The sequence below is a fragment of the Oncorhynchus keta genome, chromosome 30, assembly GCF_023373465.1.
Source record: "Oncorhynchus keta strain PuntledgeMale-10-30-2019 chromosome 30, Oket_V2, whole genome shotgun sequence".
Lineage (NCBI taxonomy): Eukaryota > Metazoa > Chordata > Actinopteri > Salmoniformes > Salmonidae > Oncorhynchus > Oncorhynchus keta.
In genome coordinates this window covers 6,356,004-6,374,557 of record NC_068450.1, presented here as the reverse complement: position 1 = coordinate 6,374,557, position 18,554 = coordinate 6,356,004, and the positions used below count along the sequence as shown (strand labels likewise).

Genomic DNA, 18,554 nt, shown 5'->3' with positions numbered 1-18,554 from the left:
CGCCCGGCATGTTGGTGTTTCAGGGTGTCCCATCGCACCGCCCGGTATGTTGGTGTTTCAGGGTGTCCCAGCACACCGCCCGGCATGTTGGTGTTTCAGGGTGTGCCAGCGCACTGCCCGGTATGTTGGTGTTTCAGGGTGTGCCAGCGCACTGCCCGGTATGTTGGTGTTTCAGGGTGTCCCAGCACACCGCCCGGTATGTTGGTGTTTCAGGGTGTCCCAGCGTACCACCCGGCATGTTGGTGTTTCAGGGTGTCCCAGCGTACCACCCGGCATGTTGGTGTTTCAGGGTGTCCCAGCGTACCACCCGGCATGTTGGTGTTTCAGGGTGTCCCAGCGCACCGCCCGGCATGTTGGTGTTTCAGGGTGTCCCAGCGCACCGCCCGGCATGTTGGTGTTTCAGGGTGTCCCAGCGCACCGCCCGGCATGTTGGTGTTTCAGGGTGTCCCAGCACACCGCCCGGCATGTTGGTGTTTCAGGGTGTCCCAGCGCACTGCCCGGTATGTTGGTGTTTCAGGGTGTCCCAGCGCACTGCCCGGTATGTTGGTGTTTCAGGGTGTCCCAGCGCACTGCCCGGTATGTTGGTGTTTCAGGGTGTCCCAGCACACCGCCCGGCATGTTGGTGTTTCAGGGTGTGCCAGCGCACCGCCCGGTATGGGGTTTGGTGACAAAACTGTGATAGACTGCATCCAATTTGTTGAGTAGAGTATTGGAGGCTATTTTATAGATGACATCGCCGAAGTCGAGGATCGGTAGGATGGTCAGTTTTACGAGGGTATGTTTGGCAGCATGAGTGAAGGATGCTTTGTTGTGATATAGGAAGCCGATTCTAGATTTAATTTTGGATTTGAGATGCTTATGTGAAGAGTTTACTGTGTGTGTGTGTGTGTGTGTGTGTGTGTGTGTGTGTGTGTGTGTGTGTGTGTGTGTGTGTGTGTGTGTGTGTGTGTGTGTGTGTGTGTGTGTGAAACTGTGATTGTGTCTCTGTGCTCTCTGCATGTGTAGAGATCTTTAATATTAATGAATGACAAAACATACAGCTGAGTAATTCAGTGAATGACGGAGCAAACCAACAAATAAAAAGCAAGAAAGACACTTTGTCATCATAGCGATGTTGCTAGCATGGTTTTGATATTAGACTTTGTCATCATAGCGATGTTGCTAGCATGGTTTTGATATTAGACTTTGTCATCATAGCGATGTTGCTAGCATGGTTTTGATATTAGACTTTGTCATCATAGCGATGTTGCTAGCATGGTTTTGATATTAGACTTTGTCATCATAGCGATGTTGCTAGCATGGTTTTGATATTAGACTTTGTCATCATAGCGATGTTGCTAGCATGGTTTTGATATTAGACTTTGTCATCATAGCGATGTTGCTAGCATGGTTTTGATATTAGACTTTGTCATCATAGCGATGTTGCTAGCATGGTTTTGATATTAGACTTTGTCATCATAGCGATGTTGCTAGCATGGTTTTGATATTAGACTTTGTCATCATAGCGATGTTGCTAGCATGGTTTTGATATTAGACTTTGTCATCATAGCGATGTTGCTAGCATGGTTTTGATATTAGACTTTGTCATCATAGCGATGTTGCTAGCATGGTTTTGATATTAGACTTTGTCATCACATCGATGTTGCTAGCATGGTTTTGATATTAGACTTTGTCATCATAGCGATGTTGCTAGCATGGTTTTGATATTAGACTTTGTCATCATAGCGATGTTGCTAGCATGGTTTTGATATTAGACTTTGTCATCACATCGATGTTGCTAGCATGGTTTTGATGTTAGACTTTGTCATTACAGCGATGTTGCTAGCTTGGATTGGATAAAAGGTAACATAATATCAAGCTGTCTCCATAGCGGTCTCTGTGGTAGCTGTCTCCATAGCGGTCTCTGTGGTAGCTGTCTCCATAGCGGTCTCTGTGGTAGCTGTCTCCATAGCGGTCTCTGTGGTAGCTGTCTCCATAGCGGTCTCTGTGGTAGCTGTCTCAGCAGCGGTCTCTGTCGTAGCTGTCTCAGCAGCGGTCTCTGTTGTAGCTGTCTCAGCAGTGGTCTCTGTGGTAGCTGTCTCCATAGTGGTCTCTGCGGTAGCTGTCTCAGCATTGGTCTCTGTGGTAGCTGTCTCCATAGCGGTCTCTGTGGTAGCTGTCTCCTTAGCGGTCTCTGTGGTAGCTGTCTCCATAGCGGTCTCTGTGGTAGCTGTCTCCATAGCGGTCTCTGTGGTAGCTGTCTCCATAGCGGTCTCTGTGGTAGCTCTCTCAGCAGAGGTCCCTGTGGGAGCTGTCTCCATAGCGACTTTCTCAGATAAATGAAGGTAGTTGGTTTCTCAGGGACAAAAGTCGGGGGCTGGTTCTGGTGTCACACTGGGGCAAATTGGATTGCTGCCACGATCACAACGCCAATGACTCACCATTTCAAACTTCCTGGTATTCAAATAATCATACTTTCAATATAATCTGCCTTCTGGGTGGGTAGTTAGAAAGGCTTCAGGCACAGATCACTATTCATCTCCAAGGCTATGGGAGATTCGCCTCTGCTTCCTCTGTTATTTGATGAAACTACCCACTCATAACCATGGAACATATGGTGATATATTGTATGTCATGTTTGAATGTTGAATTAATTATTCGCATGTATTTTTGATTCTCTTTTTGAAAGAGTCAGATCACAACCCTGTAGCTCTGTCTCCCTCTACCCCGTGGGGCCCTGAGGCCACATGTCTGTCTGCATCACTATACATTTTTTCACGTTTTTAGTCATGTAGCAGACACTCGTATCCAGAGCAATTTACAATTAGTCCACTCTGTGGGGGAGGTTGAACACCAGGCAGGGTGTTCCCTCTCTCCTCCCATCCCTCCTCATCCTTCCACTCTGTGGGGGAGGTTGAACACCAGGCAGGGTGTTCCCTCTCTCCTCCCATCCCTCCTCATCCTTCCACTCTGTGGGGGAGGTTGAACACCAGGCAGGGTGTTCCCTCTCTCCTCCCATCCCTCCTCATCCTTCCACTCTGTGGGGAGGTTGAACACCAGGCAGGGTGTTCCCTCTCTCCTCCCATCCCTCCTCATCCTTCCACTCTGTGGGGAGGTTGAACACCAGGCAGGGTGTTCCCTCTCTCCTCCCATCCCTCCTCATCCTTCCACTCTGTGGGGAGGTTGAACACCAGGCAGGGTGTTCCCTCTCTCCTCCCATCCCTCCTCATCCTTCCACTCTGTGGGGGAGGTTGAACACCAGGCAGGGTGTTCCCTCTCTCCTCCCATCCCTCCTCATCCTTCCACTCTGTGGGGGAGGTTGAACACCAGGCAGGGTGTTCCCTCTCTCCTCCCATCCCTCCTCATCCTTCCACTCTGTGGGGGAGGTTGAACACCAGGCAGGGTGTTCCCTCTCTCCTCCCATCCCTCCTCATCCTTCCACTCTGTGGGGGAGGTTGAACACCAGGCAGGGTGTTCCCTCTCTCCTCCCATCCCTCCTCATCCTTCCACTCTGTGGGGGAGGTTGAACACCAGGCAGGGTGTTCCCTCTCTCCTCCCATCCCTCCTCATCCTTCCACTCTGTGGGGAAGGTTGAACACCAGGCAGGGTGTTCCCTCTCTCCTCCCATCCCTCCTCATCCTTCCACTCTGTGGGGAGGTTGAACACCAGGCAGGGTGTTCCCTCTCTCCTCCCATCCCTCCTCATCCTTCCACTCTGTGGGGGAGGTTGAACACCAGGCAGGGTGTTCCCTCTCTCCTCCCATCCCTCCTCATCCTTCCACTCTGTGGGGGAGGTTGAACACCAGGCAGGGTGTTCCCTCTCTCCTCCCATCCCTCCTCATCCTTCCACTCTGTGGGGAAGGTTGAACACCAGGCAGGGTGTTCCCTCTCTCCTCCCATCCCTCCTCATCCTTCCACTCTGTGGGGGAGGTTGAACACCAGGCAGGGTGTTCCCTCTCTCCTCCCATCCCTCCTCATCCTTCCACTCTGTGGGGGAGGTTGAACACCAGGCAGGGTGTTCCCTCTCTCCTCCCATCCCTCCTCATCCTTCCACTCTGTGGGGGAGGTTGAACACCAGGCAGGGTGTTCCCTCTCTCCTCCCATCCCTCCTCATCCTTCCACTCTGTGGGGGAGGTTGAACACCAGGCAGGGTGTTCCCTCTCTCCTCCCATCCCTCCTCATCCTTCCACTCTGTGGGGGAGGTTGAACACCAGGCAGGGTGTTCCCTCTCTCCTCCCATCCCTCCTCATCCTTCCACTCTGTGGGGAGGTTGAACACCAGGCAGGGTGTTCCCTCTCTCCTCCCATCCCTCCTCATCCTTCCACTCTGTGGGGAAGGTAGAACACCAGGCAGGGTGTTCCTCTCTCCTCCCATCCCTCCTCATCCTTCCACTCTGTGGGGAGGTTGAACACCAGGCAGGGTGTTCCCTCTCTCCTCCCATCCCTCCTCATCCTTCCACTCTGTGGGGAGGTTGAACACCAGGCAGGGTGTTCCATCTCTCCTCCCATCCCTCCTCATCCTTCCACTCTGTGGGGAGGTTGAACACCAGGCAGGGTGTTCCATCTCTCCTCCCATCCCTCCTCATCCTTCCACTCTGTGGGGAGGTTGAACACCAGGCAGGGTGTTCCATCTCTCCTCCCATCCCTCCTCATCCTTCCACTCTGTGGGGGAGGTTGAACACCAGGCAGGGTGTTCCCTCTCTCCTCCCATCCCTCCTCATCCTTCCACTCTGTGGGGGAGGTTGAACACCAGGCAGGGTGTTCCCTCTCTCCTCCCATCCCTCCTCATCCTTCCACTCTGTGGGGAAGGTAGAACACCAGGCAGGGTGTTCCCTCTCTCCTCCCATCCCTCCTCATCCTTCCACTCTGTGCTGTCCTTTTGTTTTACAGTGTTAATCATAGACAGTTGAATGAGTGTTGTCTTTCATTTTTTAAATTTCTTGCTTTTTTAATCCTGTCTTTCAGTCTTTCATTAAGCTGTCACGTCTGTTTAACTAAAGACCCGCTCGCACTACATATTAATTATCAGAATGCACTGGTGGCTGGTGCCCACTTTAAATCGGAGGACGGGCTCTTTGTAATGGTTTCCATGCATTTCATACCATTCCATGAATTCCATTGTAGCCAATACTATGAGCCGTCATCCCCTCACCAGTCAAAACTGAACCAGAAGACGTGCATTGCTTCCCCTCCATCCACCAATCACATCGTCCAGTGGGGTCATACCCTGAACAATGTAACAGATTTAAAAATAAATACATCACAAAAAAAAACAAAAAAAAGTATTTTCAATTTCATATGATGTTGAATTTTGGCTTTGGTTATTACATGATTAAAGTATTAATCAATATTGTTCACACACGTTTGTGTGTGTGTGCATGCCCTCGTTTGTGTATGTGTGTTGTGTGTGTGTGTTTGTGTGTGTTTGTGTGAGTGTGTGTGTGTTTGTGCCGCATATGTATATGTGTGTGTCTGTTTTCCCTGTGTGTGTGTGTGTTTGAAGCATACTGTATATTGTGTGCATGTCATCCATCTCATGTACCTTGTGAGGTACATCTACAGTGTGAATAGGCAACACGCTCTCACAGTCTCACGTCACAATTAGACGTTAATCCATGTTTCTCAACCAACACATTTTGAAGTTGTTCCAAACGTCAAATTCGGAAGTGGTTAGGCACTTTAGACATAAACCACATGTTTAAAACCTGTTAGGGATAGGGGGCAGAATTTTCACTTTGGATGAATTGCGTGCCCATAGTTAACTGCATCCTACTCTGTCCTAGATGCTAATATATGCATATTATTATTACTATTGGATAGACAACACTCTGACGTTTCTAAAACTGTTTGAATTATGCCTGTGAGTATAACATAACTCATAGGGCAGGCACATTTCCAAACAGGAAGTGGAAATTCTTGGGCAGGTCGAATTTCAAGTCATCGCCTATTCACATCCAAACAAGATATGGATCTGTTCGCACTTCCTACGCCTTCCACTAGATGTCAACAGTCAGTAGAAAGTGGATTGAAGCTTCTAGTGTGATGTATGACCAGATGGCAGGGGATTGAGTCAGTGGCCTGTCAGAATGCCAGTTCCTGGTTGCGCACATTACTGTTGATATCGCCTGCGTTCCATGACTCTGCAGACAAAAACGAATGCTCCGGTTGGAACGTTATTGGATATATATGAAAATAACATCCTGAAGATTGATTCCCTACTTAGTTTGACCAGATTATTCGACCTGAAATATAACTTTTTGACATTTTCGTCCGAGTTCTCCTGGACCAGCGCCAGCTTTTGGACATGTGAACTAACCTTGCTAGCAAAAGCAGCTAATTGGACACTAGTAATGGACATTATGGAACAAAACAACGATTTATTGTGTAACTAGGACTCCTTTCACTGCATTCTGATGAAAGATCATCAAAGGTAAGGGAATATTTATGATGTAATTTCGTATTTCTGTTGACTCCAACATGGCTGAGAAATATATTTACGTCTTAGCGCCGTTTTTGATTATTGCATGGTATGCTTTTTTCGTAATGTTTAAAAAAATGTGACACAGCAGTTGCATTAAGAACCAGTGTATCTTTAATTATATGTAAATCATGTATCTTTCGTCAAAGTTTATGATGAGCATTTCTGTTATCTGGCATAGCTCTCTGTAATTACTCCGGATATTTTTATTTCTGAACATGGCGTCAATGTAAACCGAGATTTGTGGATATAAATATGCATATTATCAAACAAAACATAAATGTACTGTGTAACATGTCATATGACATCATCATCATCATCCGATGAAGATTTTCAAGAGGTTATTGATAGATTTTTAAAAAATGTTGTAATTTTTATCTTTTGCTGGAAAAAATGGCTACGTTTTTTCTTTGGTTTGGTGGTGGTCTAACATAAATACATGTTGTGTTTTCGCCGTAAAACATTTAAATAATCTGACACGCTGGCTAGATGAACAAGGTGTTTATCTTTCATTTGAGGTATTGGACTTGTTAATGTGTGGAGGTTAAATATTTCTAAATAATATTTTTGCATTCCCTGCGCCACCTTTTCAGCTGAACGGGGGGTGGGGTTCCCTGGGGGAAAGGGAGTACGCCCACATCAATGGGCCTGCAGTGGAGAAGGGGAAAAACTGTGAGTTCCTCGGCGTACAAAGAAGTTGCACAACATTGCAACAAGCATAAAGATAATTGTAGAACTACTACTCCGTTTTGATGTGTGCTGTCAAGTCAGAAGTTATACATTTAGCTGGTGATTTTTCTCATACTTTCTTCTACTACTTTGACCTGTATGTCTTTTAAAAAGACAATCGGTGGAGTATGTTTTGGGTGTTTGTCGGTTGCAAGCTGAAAATGGTCAAACCCAGACAGACAGTGTGGTGAAGAAGGCGCAACACCAAATTCAGCTTGGCCCCTAAGACGCTCACTCCTGTTGTATTCAGCATTTCACTGTAAGGTCTACTACACCTGTTGTATTCAGCATTTCACTGTAAGGTCTACCACACCTGTTGTATTCAGCATTTCATTGTAAGGTCTACTACACCTGTTGTATTCATCATTTCACTATAAGGTCTACTACACCTGTTGTATTCAGCATTTCACTGTTAGGTCTACTACACCTGTTGTATTCAGCATTTCACTGTAAGGTCTACTACACCTGTTGTATTCAGCATTTCACTGTTAGGTCTACTACACCTGTTGTATTCAGCATTTCACTGTTAGGTCTACTACACCTGTTGTATTCAGCATTTCACTGTAAGGTCTACTACACCTGTTGTATTCAGCATTTCACTGTAAGGTCTACTACACCTGTTGTATTCATCATTTCACTGTAAGGTCTACTACACCTGTTGTATTCAGCATTTCACTGTGAGGTCTACTACACCTGTTGTATTCAGCATTTCACTGTAAGGTCTACTACACCTGTTGTATTCAGCATTTCACTGTAAGGTCTACTATACCTGTTGTATTCAGCATTTCACTGTAAGGTCTACTACACCTGTTGTATTCAGCATTTCACTGTAAGGTCTACTACACCTGTTGTATTCAGCATTTCACTGTAAGGTCTACTACACCTGTTGTATTCAGCATTTCACTGTAAGGTCTACTAAACCTGTTGTATTCAGCATTTCACTGTAAGGTCTACTACACCTGTTGTATTCAGCATTTCACTGTAAGGTCTACTACACCTGTTGTATTCAGCATTTCACTGTGAGGTCTACTACACCTGTTGTATTCAGCATTTCATTGTAAGGTCTACTACACCTGTTGTATTCAGCATTTCACTGTAAGGTCTACTAAACCTGTTGTATTCAGCATTTCACTGTAAGGTCTACTACACCTGTTGTATTCAGCATTTCACTGTGAGGTCTACTACACCTGTTGTATTCAGCATTTCACTGTAAGGTCTACTAAACCTGTTGTATTCAGCATTTCACTGTAAGGTCTACTAAACCTGTTGTATTCAGCATTTCACTGTAAGGTCTACTACACCTGTTGTATTCAGCATTTCACTGTAAGGTCTACTACACCTGTTGTATTCAGCATTTCACTGTAAGGTCGACTACACCTGTTGTATTCAGCATTTCACTGTAAGGTCTACTACACCTGTTGTATTCAGCATTTCACTGTGAGGTCTACTACACCTGTTGTATTCAGCATTTCACTGTAAGGTCTACTACACCTGTTGTATTCAGCATTTCACTGTAAGGTCTACTACACCTGTTGTATTCAGCATTTCACTGTAAGGTCTACTACACCTGTTGTATTCAGCATTTCACTGTAAGGTCTACTACACCTGTTGTATTCAGCATTTCACTGTTAGGTCTACTACACCTGTTGTTTCAGCATTTCACTGGAAGGTCTACTACACCTGTTGTATTCATCATTTCACTGTAAGGTCTACTACACCTGTTGTATTCAGCATTTCATTGTAAGGTCTACTACACCTGTTGTATTCATCATTTCACTGTAAGGTCTACTACACCTGTTGTATTCAGCATTTCAGTGTAAGGTCTACAACACCTGTTGTATTCAGCATTTCACTGTAAGGTCTACTACACCTGTTGTATTCAGCATTTCACTGTAAGGTCTACTACAACTGTTGTATTCAGCATTTCACTGTAGAGGTCTACTAAACCTGTTGTATTCATCATTTCACTGTAAGGTCTACTACACCTGTTGTATTCAGCATTTCACTGTAAGGTCTACTACACCTGTTGTATTCAGCATTTCACTGTGAGGTCTACTACACCTGTTGTATTCAGCATTTCACTGTAAGGTCTACTACACCTGTTGTATTCAGCATTTCACTGTAGAGGTCTCCTACATCTGTTGTATTCAGCATTTCACTGTAAGGTCTACTACACCTGTTGTATTCAGCATTTCACTGTAGAGGTCTACTACACCTGTTGTATTCAGCATTTCACTGTAAGGTCTACTACACCTGTTGTATTCAGCATTTCATTGTAAGGTCTACTACACCTGTTGTATTCAGCATTTCACTGTAAGGTCTACTACTCCTGTTGTATTCAGCATTTCACTGTAAGGTCTACTACACCTGTTGTATTCAGCATTTCACTGTAAGGTCTACTACACCTGTTGTATTCAGCATTTCACTGTGAGGTCTACTACACCTGTTGTATTCAGCATTTCACTGTAAGGTCTACTACACCTGTTGTATTCAGCATTTCACTGTAAGGTGTACTACACCTGTTGTATTCAGCATTTCACTGTAAGGTCTACTACACCTGTTGTATTCAGCATTTCACTGTAAGGTCTTCTACACCTGTTGTATTCAGCATTTCACTGTTAGGTCTACTACACCCTTTCCACGGTGAGTTCTACATGGAACCCAAATGTATTATTATTATTTTTTACCTTAGACCCCCCCAAAAAGGGTTCTACCTGGAAACAAATATCATTCTCAAATGGGGTCAAACGAAAACCACTTTTGGAACCCTTATTTTCTAAGAGGCGGTAGAGGTGGCAGGTAGCCTAGTGGTTAGAGTGTAGAGGGGGCAGGGTAGCCTAGTGGTTAGAGTGTAGAGGTGGCAGGGTAGCCTAGTGGTTAGAGTGTAGAGGTGGCAGGGTAGCCTAGTGGTTAGAGTGTAGAGGTGGCAGGGTAGCCTAGTGGTTAGAGTGTAGAGGTGGCAGGGTAGCCTAGTGGTTAGAGTGTAGAGGTGGCAGGGTAGCCTAGTGGTTAGAGTGTAGAGGCGGCAGGGTAGCCTAGTGGTTAGAGTGTAGAGGTGGCAGGGTAGCCTAGTGGTTAGAGTGTAGAGGTGGCAGGGTAGCCTAGTGGTTAGAGTGTAGAGGTGGCAGGGTAGCCTAGTGGTTAGAGCCTAGAGGTGGCAGGGTAGCCTAGTGGTTAGAGTGTAGAGGTGACAGGGTAGCCTAGTGGTTAGAGTGTAGAGGTGGCAGGGTAGCCTAGTGGTTAGAGTGTAGAGGTGGCAGGGTAGCCTAGTGGTTAAAGTGTAGGGGAGACAGGTAGCCTAGTGGTTAGAGTGTAAAGGTGGCAGGGTAGCCTAGTGGTTAGAGTGTAGAGGGGCAGGGTAGCCTAGTGGTTAAAGTGTAGAGGGGACAGGTAGCCTAGTGGTTAGAGTGTAGAGGTGGCAGGGTAGCCTAGTGGTTAAAATGTAGAGGTGAGACAGGTAGCCTAGTGGTTAGAGTGTAGAGGTGGCAGGGTAGCCTAGTGGTTAGAGTGTAGAGGTGGCAGGGTAGCCTAGTGGTTAGAGTGTAGGGGTGGCAGGGTAGCCTAGTGGTTAGAGTGTAGAGGTGGCAGGGTAGCCTAGTGGTTAGAGTGTAGAGGTGGCAGGGTAGCCTAGTGGTTAGAGTGTAGAGGTGGCAGGGTAGCCTAGTGGTTAGAGTGTAGGGGTGGCAGGGTAGCCTAGTGGTTAGAGTGTAGAGGTGGCAGGGTAGCCTAGTGGTTAGAGTGTAGAGGTGGCAGGGTAGCCTAGTGGTTAGAGTGTAGAGGTGGCAGGGTAGCCTAGTGGTTAGAGCCTAGAGGTGGCAGGGTAGCCTAGTGGTTAGAGTGTAGAGGTGGCAGGGTAGCCTAGTGGTTAGAGCCTAGGGGTGGCAGGGTAGCCTAGTGGTTAGAGTGTAGAGGTGGCAGGGTAGCCTAGTGGTTAGAGCCTAGAGGTGGCAGGGTATCCTAGTGGTTAGAGTGTAGAGGTGGCAGGGTAGCCTAGTGGTTAGAGTGTAGAGGTGGCAGGGTAGCCTAGTGGTTAGAGTGTAGAGGTGGCAGGGTAGCCTAGTGGTTAGAGTGTAGAGGCGGCAGGGTAGCCTAGTGGTTAGAGTGTAGAGGCGGCAGGGTAGCCTAGTGGTTAGAGTGTAGAGGCGGCAGGGTATCCTAGTGGTTAGAGTGTAGAGGCGGCAGGGTAGCCTAGTGGTTAGAGTGTAGAGGTGGCAGGGTAGCCTAGTGGTTAGAGTGTAGAGGGGGCAGGGTAGCCTAGTGGTTAGAGTGTAGAGGTGGCAGGGTAGCCTAGTGGTTAGAGTGTAGAGGTGGCAGGTAGCCTAGTGGTTAGAGCCTAGAGGTGGCAGGGTAGCCTAGTGGTTAGAGTGTAGAGGTGGCAGGGTAGCCTAGTGGTTAGAGTGTAGGGGGTGGCAGGGTAGCCTAGTGGTTAGAGTGTAGAGGTGGCAGGGTAGCCTAGTGGTTAGAGCCTAGAGGTGGCAGGGTAGCCTAGTGGTTAGAGTGTAGAGGTGGCAGGGTAGCCTAGTGGTTAGAGCCTAGAGGTGGCAGGGTAGCCTAGTGGTTAGAGTGTAGAGGTGTCAGGGTAGCCTAGTGGTTAGAGCCTAGTGGTGGCAGGGTAGCCTAGTGGTTAGAGTGTAGAGGTGGCAGGGTAGCCTAGTGGTTAGAGCCTAGAGGTGGCAGGTTATCCTAGTGGTTAGAGTGTAGAGGTGGCAGGGTAGCCTAGTGGTTAGAGTGTAGAGGTGGCAGGGTAGCCTAGTGGTTAGAGTGTAGAGGCGGCAGGGTAGCCTAGTGGTTAGAGTGTAGAGGTGGCAGGGTAGCCTAGTGGTTAGAGTGTAGAGGCGGCAGGGTAGTCTAGTGGTTAGAGTGTAGAGGTGACAGGGTATCCTAGTGGTTAGAGTGTAGCGGTGGCAGGGTAGCCTAGTGGTTAGAGTGTAGAGGTGGCAGGGTAGCCTAGTGGTTAGAGTGTAGAGGGGGCAGGTAGTCTAGTGGTTAGAGTGTAGAGGTGGCAGGGTAGCCTAGTGGTTAGAGTGTAGAGGTGGCAGGGTAGCCTAGTGGTTAGAGCGTAGAGGTGGCAGGGTAGCCTAGTGGTTAGAGCGTAGAGGTGGCAGGTAGCCTAGTGGTTAGAGTGTAGAGGGGGCAGGTAGCCTAGTGGTTAGAGTGTAGAGGTGGCAGGTAGCCTAGTGGTTAGAGTGTAGAGGTGGCAGGTAGCCTAGTGGTTAGAGTGTAGAGGTGGCAGGGTAGCCTAGTGGTTAGAGCCTAGAGGTGGCAGGGTAGCCTAGTGGTTAGAGTGTAGAGGTGACAGGGTAGCCTAGTGGTTAGAGTGTAGAGGTGGCAGGGTAGCCTAGTGGTTAGAGTGTAGAGGTGGCAGGGTAGCCTAGTGGTTAAAGTGTAGGGAGACAGGTAGCCTAGTGGTTAGAGTGTAAAGGTGGCAGGGTAGCCTAGTGGTTAGAGTGTAGAGGGGCAGGGTAGCCTAGTGGTTAAAGTGTAGGGGAGACAGGTAGCCTAGTGGTTAGAGTGTAGAGGTGGCAGGGTAGCCTAGTGGTTAAAATGTAGGGAGACAGGTAGCCTAGTGGTTAGAGTGTAGAGGTGGCAGGGTAGCCTAGTGGTTAGAGTGCAGAGGTGGCAGGGTAGCCTAGTGGTTAGAGTGTAGGGGTGGCAGGGTAGCCTAGTGGTTAGAGTGTAGAGGTGGCAGGGTAGCCAGTGGTTAGAGCCTAGAGGTGGCAGGGTAGCCTAGTGGTTAGAGTGTAGAGGTGGCAGGGTAGCCTAGTGGTTAGAGTGTAGGGGTGGCAGGGTAGCCTAGTGGTTAGAGTGTAGAGGTGGCAGGGTAGCCTAGTGGTTAGAGCCTAGAGGTGGCAGGGTAGCCTAGTGGTTAGAGTGTAGAGGTGGCAGGGTAGCCTAGTGGTTAGAGCCTAGAGGTGGCAGGGTAGCCTAGTGGTTAGAGTGTAGAGGTGGCAGGGTAGCCTAGTGGTTAGAGCCTAGGGGTGGCAGGGTAGCCTAGTGGTTAGAGTGTAGAGGTGGCAGGGTAGCCTAGTGGTTAGAGCCTAGAGGTGGCAGGGTATCCTAGTGGTTAGAGTGTAGAGGTGGCAGGGTAGCCTAGTGGTTAGAGTGTAGAGGTGGCAGGGTAGCCTAGTGGTTAGAGTGTAGAGGTGGCAGGGTAGCCTAGTGGTTAGAGTGTAGAGGCGGCAGGGTAGCCTAGTGGTTAGAGTGTAGAGGCGGCAGGGTAGCCTAGTGGTTAGAGTGTAGAGGCGGCAGGGTATCCTAGTGGTTAGAGGTAGAGGCGGCAGGGTAGCCTAGTGGTTAGAGTGTAGAGGTGGCAGGGTAGCCTAGTGGTTAGAGTGTAGAGGGGGCAGGGTAGCCTAGTGGTTAGAGTGTAGAGGTGGCAGGGTAGCCTAGTGGTTAGAGTGTAGAGGTGGCAGGTAGCCTAGTGGTTAGAGCCTAGAGGTGGCAGGGTAGCCTAGTGGTTAGAGTGTAGAGGTGGCAGGGTAGCCTAGTGGTTAGAGTGTAGGGGTGGCAGGGCAGCCTAGTGGTTAGAGTGTAGAGGTGGCAGGGTAGCCTAGTGGTTAGAGCCTAGAGGTGGCAGGGTAGCCTAGTGGTTAGAGTGTAGAGGTGGCAGGGTAGCCTAGTGGTTAGAGCCTAGAGGTGGCAGGGTAGCCTAGTGGTTAGAGTGTAGAGGTGTCAGGGTAGCCTAGTGGTTAGAGCCTAGTGGTGGCAGGGTAGCCTAGTGGTTAGAGTGTAGAGGTGGCAGGGTAGCCTAGTGGTTAGAGCCTAGAGGTGGCAGGTTATCCTAGTGGTTAGAGTGTAGAGGTGGCAGGGTAGCCTAGTGGTTAGAGTGTAGAGGTGGCAGGGTAGCCTAGTGGTTAGAGTGTAGAGGCGGCAGGGTAGCCTAGTGGTTAGAGTGTAGAGGTGGCAGGGTAGCCTAGTGGTTAGAGTGTAGAGGCGGCAGGGTAGTCTAGTGGTTAGAGTGTAGAGGTGACAGGGTATCCTAGTGGTTAGAGTGTAGCGGTGGCAGGGTAGCCTAGTGGTTAGAGTGTAGAGGTGGCAGGGTAGCCTAGTGGTTAGAGTGTAGAGGTGGCAGGGTAGCCTAGTGGTTAGAGTGTAGAGGTGGCAGGTAGCCTAGTGGTTAGAGTGTAGAGGTGGCAGGGTAGCCTAGTGGTTAGAGTGTAGAGGTGGCAGGGTAGCCTAGTGGTTAGAGTGTAGAGGTGGCAGGTAGCCTAGTGGTTAGAGTGTAGAGGTGGCAGGGTAGCCTAGTGGTTAGAGCGTAGAGGTGGCAGGTAGCCTAGTGGTTAGAGTGTAGAGGTGGCAGGGTAGCCTAGTGGTTAGAGCCTAGAGGTGGCAGGGTAGCCTAGTGGTTAGAGTGTAGAGGTGGCAGGGTAGCCTAGTGGTTAGAGTGTAGGGGTGGCAGGGTAGCCTAGTGGTTAGAGTGTAGAGGTGGCAGGGTAGCCTAGTGGTTAGAGCCTAGAGGTGGCAGGGTAGCCTAGTGGTTAGAGTGTAGAGGTGGCAGGGTAGCCTAGTGGTTAGAGCCTAGAGGTGGCAGGGTAGCCTAGTGGTTAGAGTGTAGAGGTGGCAGGGTAGCCTAGTGGTTAGAGACTAGGGGTGGCAGGGTAGCCTAGTGGTTAGAGTGTAGAGGTGGCAGGGTAGCCTAGTGGTTAGAGCCTAGAGGTGGCAGGGTATCCTAGTGGTTAGAGTGTAGAGGTGGCAGGGTAGCCTAGTGGTTAGAGTGTAGAGGTGGCAGGGTAGCCTAGTGGTTAGAGTGTAGAGGTGGCAGGGTAGCCTAGTGGTTAGAGTGTAGAGGGGGCAGGTAGTCTAGTGGTTAGAGTGTAGAGGTGGCAGGGTAGCCTAGTGGTTAGAGTGTAGAGGTGGCAGGGTAGCCTAGTGGTTAGAGCGTAGAGGTGGCAGGGTAGCCTAGTGGTTAGAGCGTAGAGGTGGCAGGTAGCCTAGTGGTTAGAGTGTAGAGGGGGCAGGTAGCCTAGTGGTTAGAGTGTAGAGGTGGCAGGTAGCCTAGTGGTTAGAGTGTAGAGGTGGCAGGTAGCCTAGGCCCTCTCTTATTCTCGCTATACACCAAGTCACTTGGCTCTGTCATAACCTCACATGGTCTCTCCTATCATTGCTATGCAGACGACACACAATTAATCTTCTCCTTTCCCCCTTCTGATGACCAGGTGGCGAATCGCATCTCTGCATGTCTGGCAGACATATCAGTGTGGATGACGGATCACCACCTCAAGCTGAACCTCAGCAAGACGGAGCTCCTCTTCCTCCCGGGAAGGACTGCCCGTTCCATGATCTCGCCATCACGGTTGACAACTCCATTGTGTCCTCCTCCCAGAGCGCTAAGAACCTTGGCGTGATCCTGGACAACACCCTGACGTTCTCAACTAACATCAAGGCGGTGTCCCGTTCCTGTAGGTTCATGCTCTACAACATCCGCAGAGTACGACCCTGCCTCACACAGGAAGCGCGCAGGTCCTAATCCAGGCACTTGTCATCTCCCGTCTTGATTACTGCAACTCGCTGTTGGCTGGGCTCCTGCCTGTGCCATTAAACCCTACAACTCATCCAGAACGCCGCAGCCCGTCTGGTGTTCAACCTTCCCAAGTTCTCTCACGTCACCCCGCTCCTCCGCTCTCTCCACTGGCTTCCAGTTGAAGCTCGCATCCGCTACAAGACCATGGTGCTTGCCTCACGGAGCTGTGAGGGGAACGGCACCTCAGTACCTCCAGGCTCTGATCAGGCCCTACACCCAAACAAGGGCACTGCGTTCATCCACCTCTGGCCTGCTCGCCTCCCTACCACTGAGGAAGTACAGTTCCCGCTCAGCCCAGTAAAAACTGTTCGCTGCTCTGGCCCCCAATGGTGGAACAAACTCCCTCACGACGCCAGGACAGCGGAGTCAATCACCACCTTCCGGAGACACCTGAAACCCCACCTCTTCAAGGAATACCTAGGAAAGGGTAAGTAAGGGTAAGTAATCCTTCTCACCCCCTTCCCCCCCCCAAAAAAAAGATTTAGATGCAAGTGGCTGTTCCACTGGATGTCATAAGGTGTATGCACCAATTTGTAAGTCACTCTGGATAAGAGCGTCTGCTAAATGACTTAAATGTAAATGTAAATGTAGCCTAGTGGTTAGAGTGTAGAGGTGGCAGGGTAGCCTAGTGGTTAGAGTGTAGAGGGGGCAGGTAGCCTAGTGGTTAGAGTGTAGAGGTGGAAGGGTAGCCTAGTGGTTAGAGTGTAGAGGTGGCAGGGTAGCCTAGTGGTTAGAGTGTAGAGGTGGCAGGTAGCCTAGTGGTTAGAGTGTAGAGGTGGCAGGGTAGCCTAGTGGTTAGAGTGTAGAGGTGGCAGGGTAGCCTAGTGGTTAGAGTGTAGAGGTGGCAGGTAGCCTAGTGGTTAGAGTGTAGAGGTGGCAGGGTAGCCTAGTGGTTAGAGTGTAGAGGTGGCAGGGTAGCCTAGTGGTTAGAGTGTAGAGGTGGCAGGGTAGCCTAGTGGTTAGTGTGGTCCTGCTGTAGCTCAGTGGTTAGAGCAGAGGCGCAGGTAACGCCAGTGGTTAGGTTCGTTGGCCCGGGACCACCCATACGGCAGAATGTATGTTAGAGTGTGACTGTAAGGAAGCTTAGTGGATAAAAGGTGGCTAAATAGCCTAGTGGTTAGAGTGTAGAGGTGGCAGGGTAGCCTAGTGGTTAGAGTGTAGAGGAGGCAGGTAGCATAGTGGTTAGAGTGTAGAGGTGGCAGGGTAGCCTAGTGTTTAGAGTGTAGGGGCGGCAGGTAGCCTAGTGGTTAGAGTGTAGAGGTGGCAGGGTAGCCTAGTGTTTAGAGTGTAGGGGCGGCAGGTAGCCTAGTGGTTAGAGTGTAGAGGCGGCAGGGTAGCCTAGTGTTTAGAGTGTAGAGGTGGCAGGTAGCCTAGTGGTTAGAGTGTAGTGGCGGCAGGGTAGCCTAGTGGTTAGAGTGTAGAGGTGGCAGGTAGCCTAGTGGTTAGAGTGTAGAGGTGGCAGGGTAGCCTAGTGGTTAGAGTGTAGAGGTGGCAGGGTAGCCTAGTGGTTAGAGTGTAGAGGTGGCAGGTAGCCTAGTGGTTAGAGTGTAGAGGTGGCAGGTAGCCTAGTGGTTAGAGTGTAGAGGTGGCAGGGTAGCCTAGTGGTTAGAGTGTAGAGGTGGCAGGTAGCCTAGTGGTTAGAGTGTAGAGGTGGCAGGGTAGCCTAGTGGTTAGAGTGTAGAGGTGGCAGGGTAGCCTAGTGGTTAGAGCGTAGAGGAGGCAGGTAGCCTAGTGGTTAGAGTGTAGAGGTGGCAGGTAGCCTAGTGGTTAGAGTGTAGAGGTGGCAGGGTAGCCTAGTGGTTAGAGCCTAGAGGGGCAGGGTAGCCTAGTGGTTAGAGTGTAGAGGTGGCAGGTAGCCTAGTGGTTAGAGTGTAGAGGTGGCAGGGTAGCCTAGTGGTTAGAGTGTAGAGGTGGCAGGTAGCCTAGTGGTTAGAGTGTAGAGGTGGCAGGTAGCCTAGTGGTTAGAGTGTAGAGGTGGCAGGGTAGCCTAGTGGTTAGAGTGTAGAGGTGGCAGGTAGCCTAGTGGTTAGAGTGTAGAGGTGGCAGGGTAGCCTAGTGGTTAGAGTGTAGAGGTGGCAGGGTAGCCTAGTGGTTAGAGTGTAGAGGTGGCAGGGTAGCCTAGTGGTTAGAGTGTAGAGGTGGCAGGGTAGCCTAGTGGTTAGAGTGTAGAGGCGGCAGGGGGGTAGCCTAGTGGTTCGAGTGTAGAGGTGGCAGGGGCGGCAGGTAGCCTAGTGGTTAGAGTGTAGAGGTGGCAGGGTAGCCTAGTGGTTAGAGTGTAGAGGTGGCAGGGTAGCCTAGTGGTTAGAGCGTAGAGGTGGCAGGTAGCCTAGTGGTTAGAGTGTAGAGGTGGCAGGTAGCCTAGTGGTTAGAGTGTAGAGGTGGCAGGGTAGCCTAGTGGTTAGAGTGTAGAGGCGGCAGGTAGCCTAGTGGTTAGACTGTAGAGGTGGCAGGGTAGCCTAGTGGTTAGAGTGTAGAGGGGGCAGGGTAGCCTAGTGGTTAGAGTGTAGAGGCGGCAGGGTAGCCTAGTGGTTAGAGTGTAGAGGCGGCAGGGTAGCCTAGTGGTTAGACTGTAGAGGTGGCAGGGTAGCCTAGTGGTTAGAGTGTAGAGGTGGCAGGTAGCCTAGTGGTTAGAGTGTAGAGGTGGCAGGGTAGCCTAGTGGTTAGAGCGTTGGACTAGCAGCCGAAAGGTTGCAAAGCTGACAAGTTACAAATCTGTCGTTCTGCGACCTGAACAAGGCAGTTAACCCACTGTTCCTAGGCCATCATTGAAAATAAGAATTTGTTCTTAACTGACTTGCCTAGTAAAATAAAGGTAAAATAAAAAAAATAAATAAAAAGAGTCTGTATCC

At 49.6% G+C, this 18,554-nt stretch overlaps 2 long non-coding RNA genes across 6 annotated transcripts; one reads left to right on the top strand and one right to left on the bottom strand.

Annotated features, from left to right (window-relative positions):
• Positions 1–7,559: 7,559 nt before the first annotated feature.
• Positions 7,560–9,818, bottom strand: LOC127913843 (uncharacterized). Of its 4 annotated transcripts, XR_008086937.1 has the most exons (5): positions 9,552–9,690; positions 9,017–9,092; positions 8,714–8,827; positions 7,650–7,801; positions 7,560–7,611 (listed from the first exon to the last, which is right to left on the bottom strand). It is a non-coding gene; the product is annotated as an uncharacterized LOC127913843 (long non-coding RNA). The 4 variants fall into 4 exon arrangements; XR_008086935.1 differs by lacking the exons at positions 9,017–9,092; positions 9,552–9,690 and adding an exon at positions 9,780–9,818 and having other exon boundaries at positions 8,638–8,827; XR_008086936.1 differs by lacking the exons at positions 9,017–9,092; positions 9,552–9,690 and adding an exon at positions 9,780–9,818 and having other exon boundaries at positions 8,676–8,827.
• A 1,289-nt stretch (positions 9,819–11,107) lies between these two features.
• LOC127913844 (uncharacterized) lies at positions 11,108–18,342 on the top strand. Of its 2 annotated transcripts, none has more exons than XR_008086940.1 (4): positions 11,108–11,458; positions 13,361–13,401; positions 14,388–14,445; positions 18,182–18,342. It is a non-coding gene; the product is annotated as an uncharacterized LOC127913844 (long non-coding RNA). The 2 variants fall into 2 exon arrangements; XR_008086939.1 differs by having other exon boundaries at positions 13,361–13,434.
• Positions 18,343–18,554: the final 212 nt, after the last annotated feature.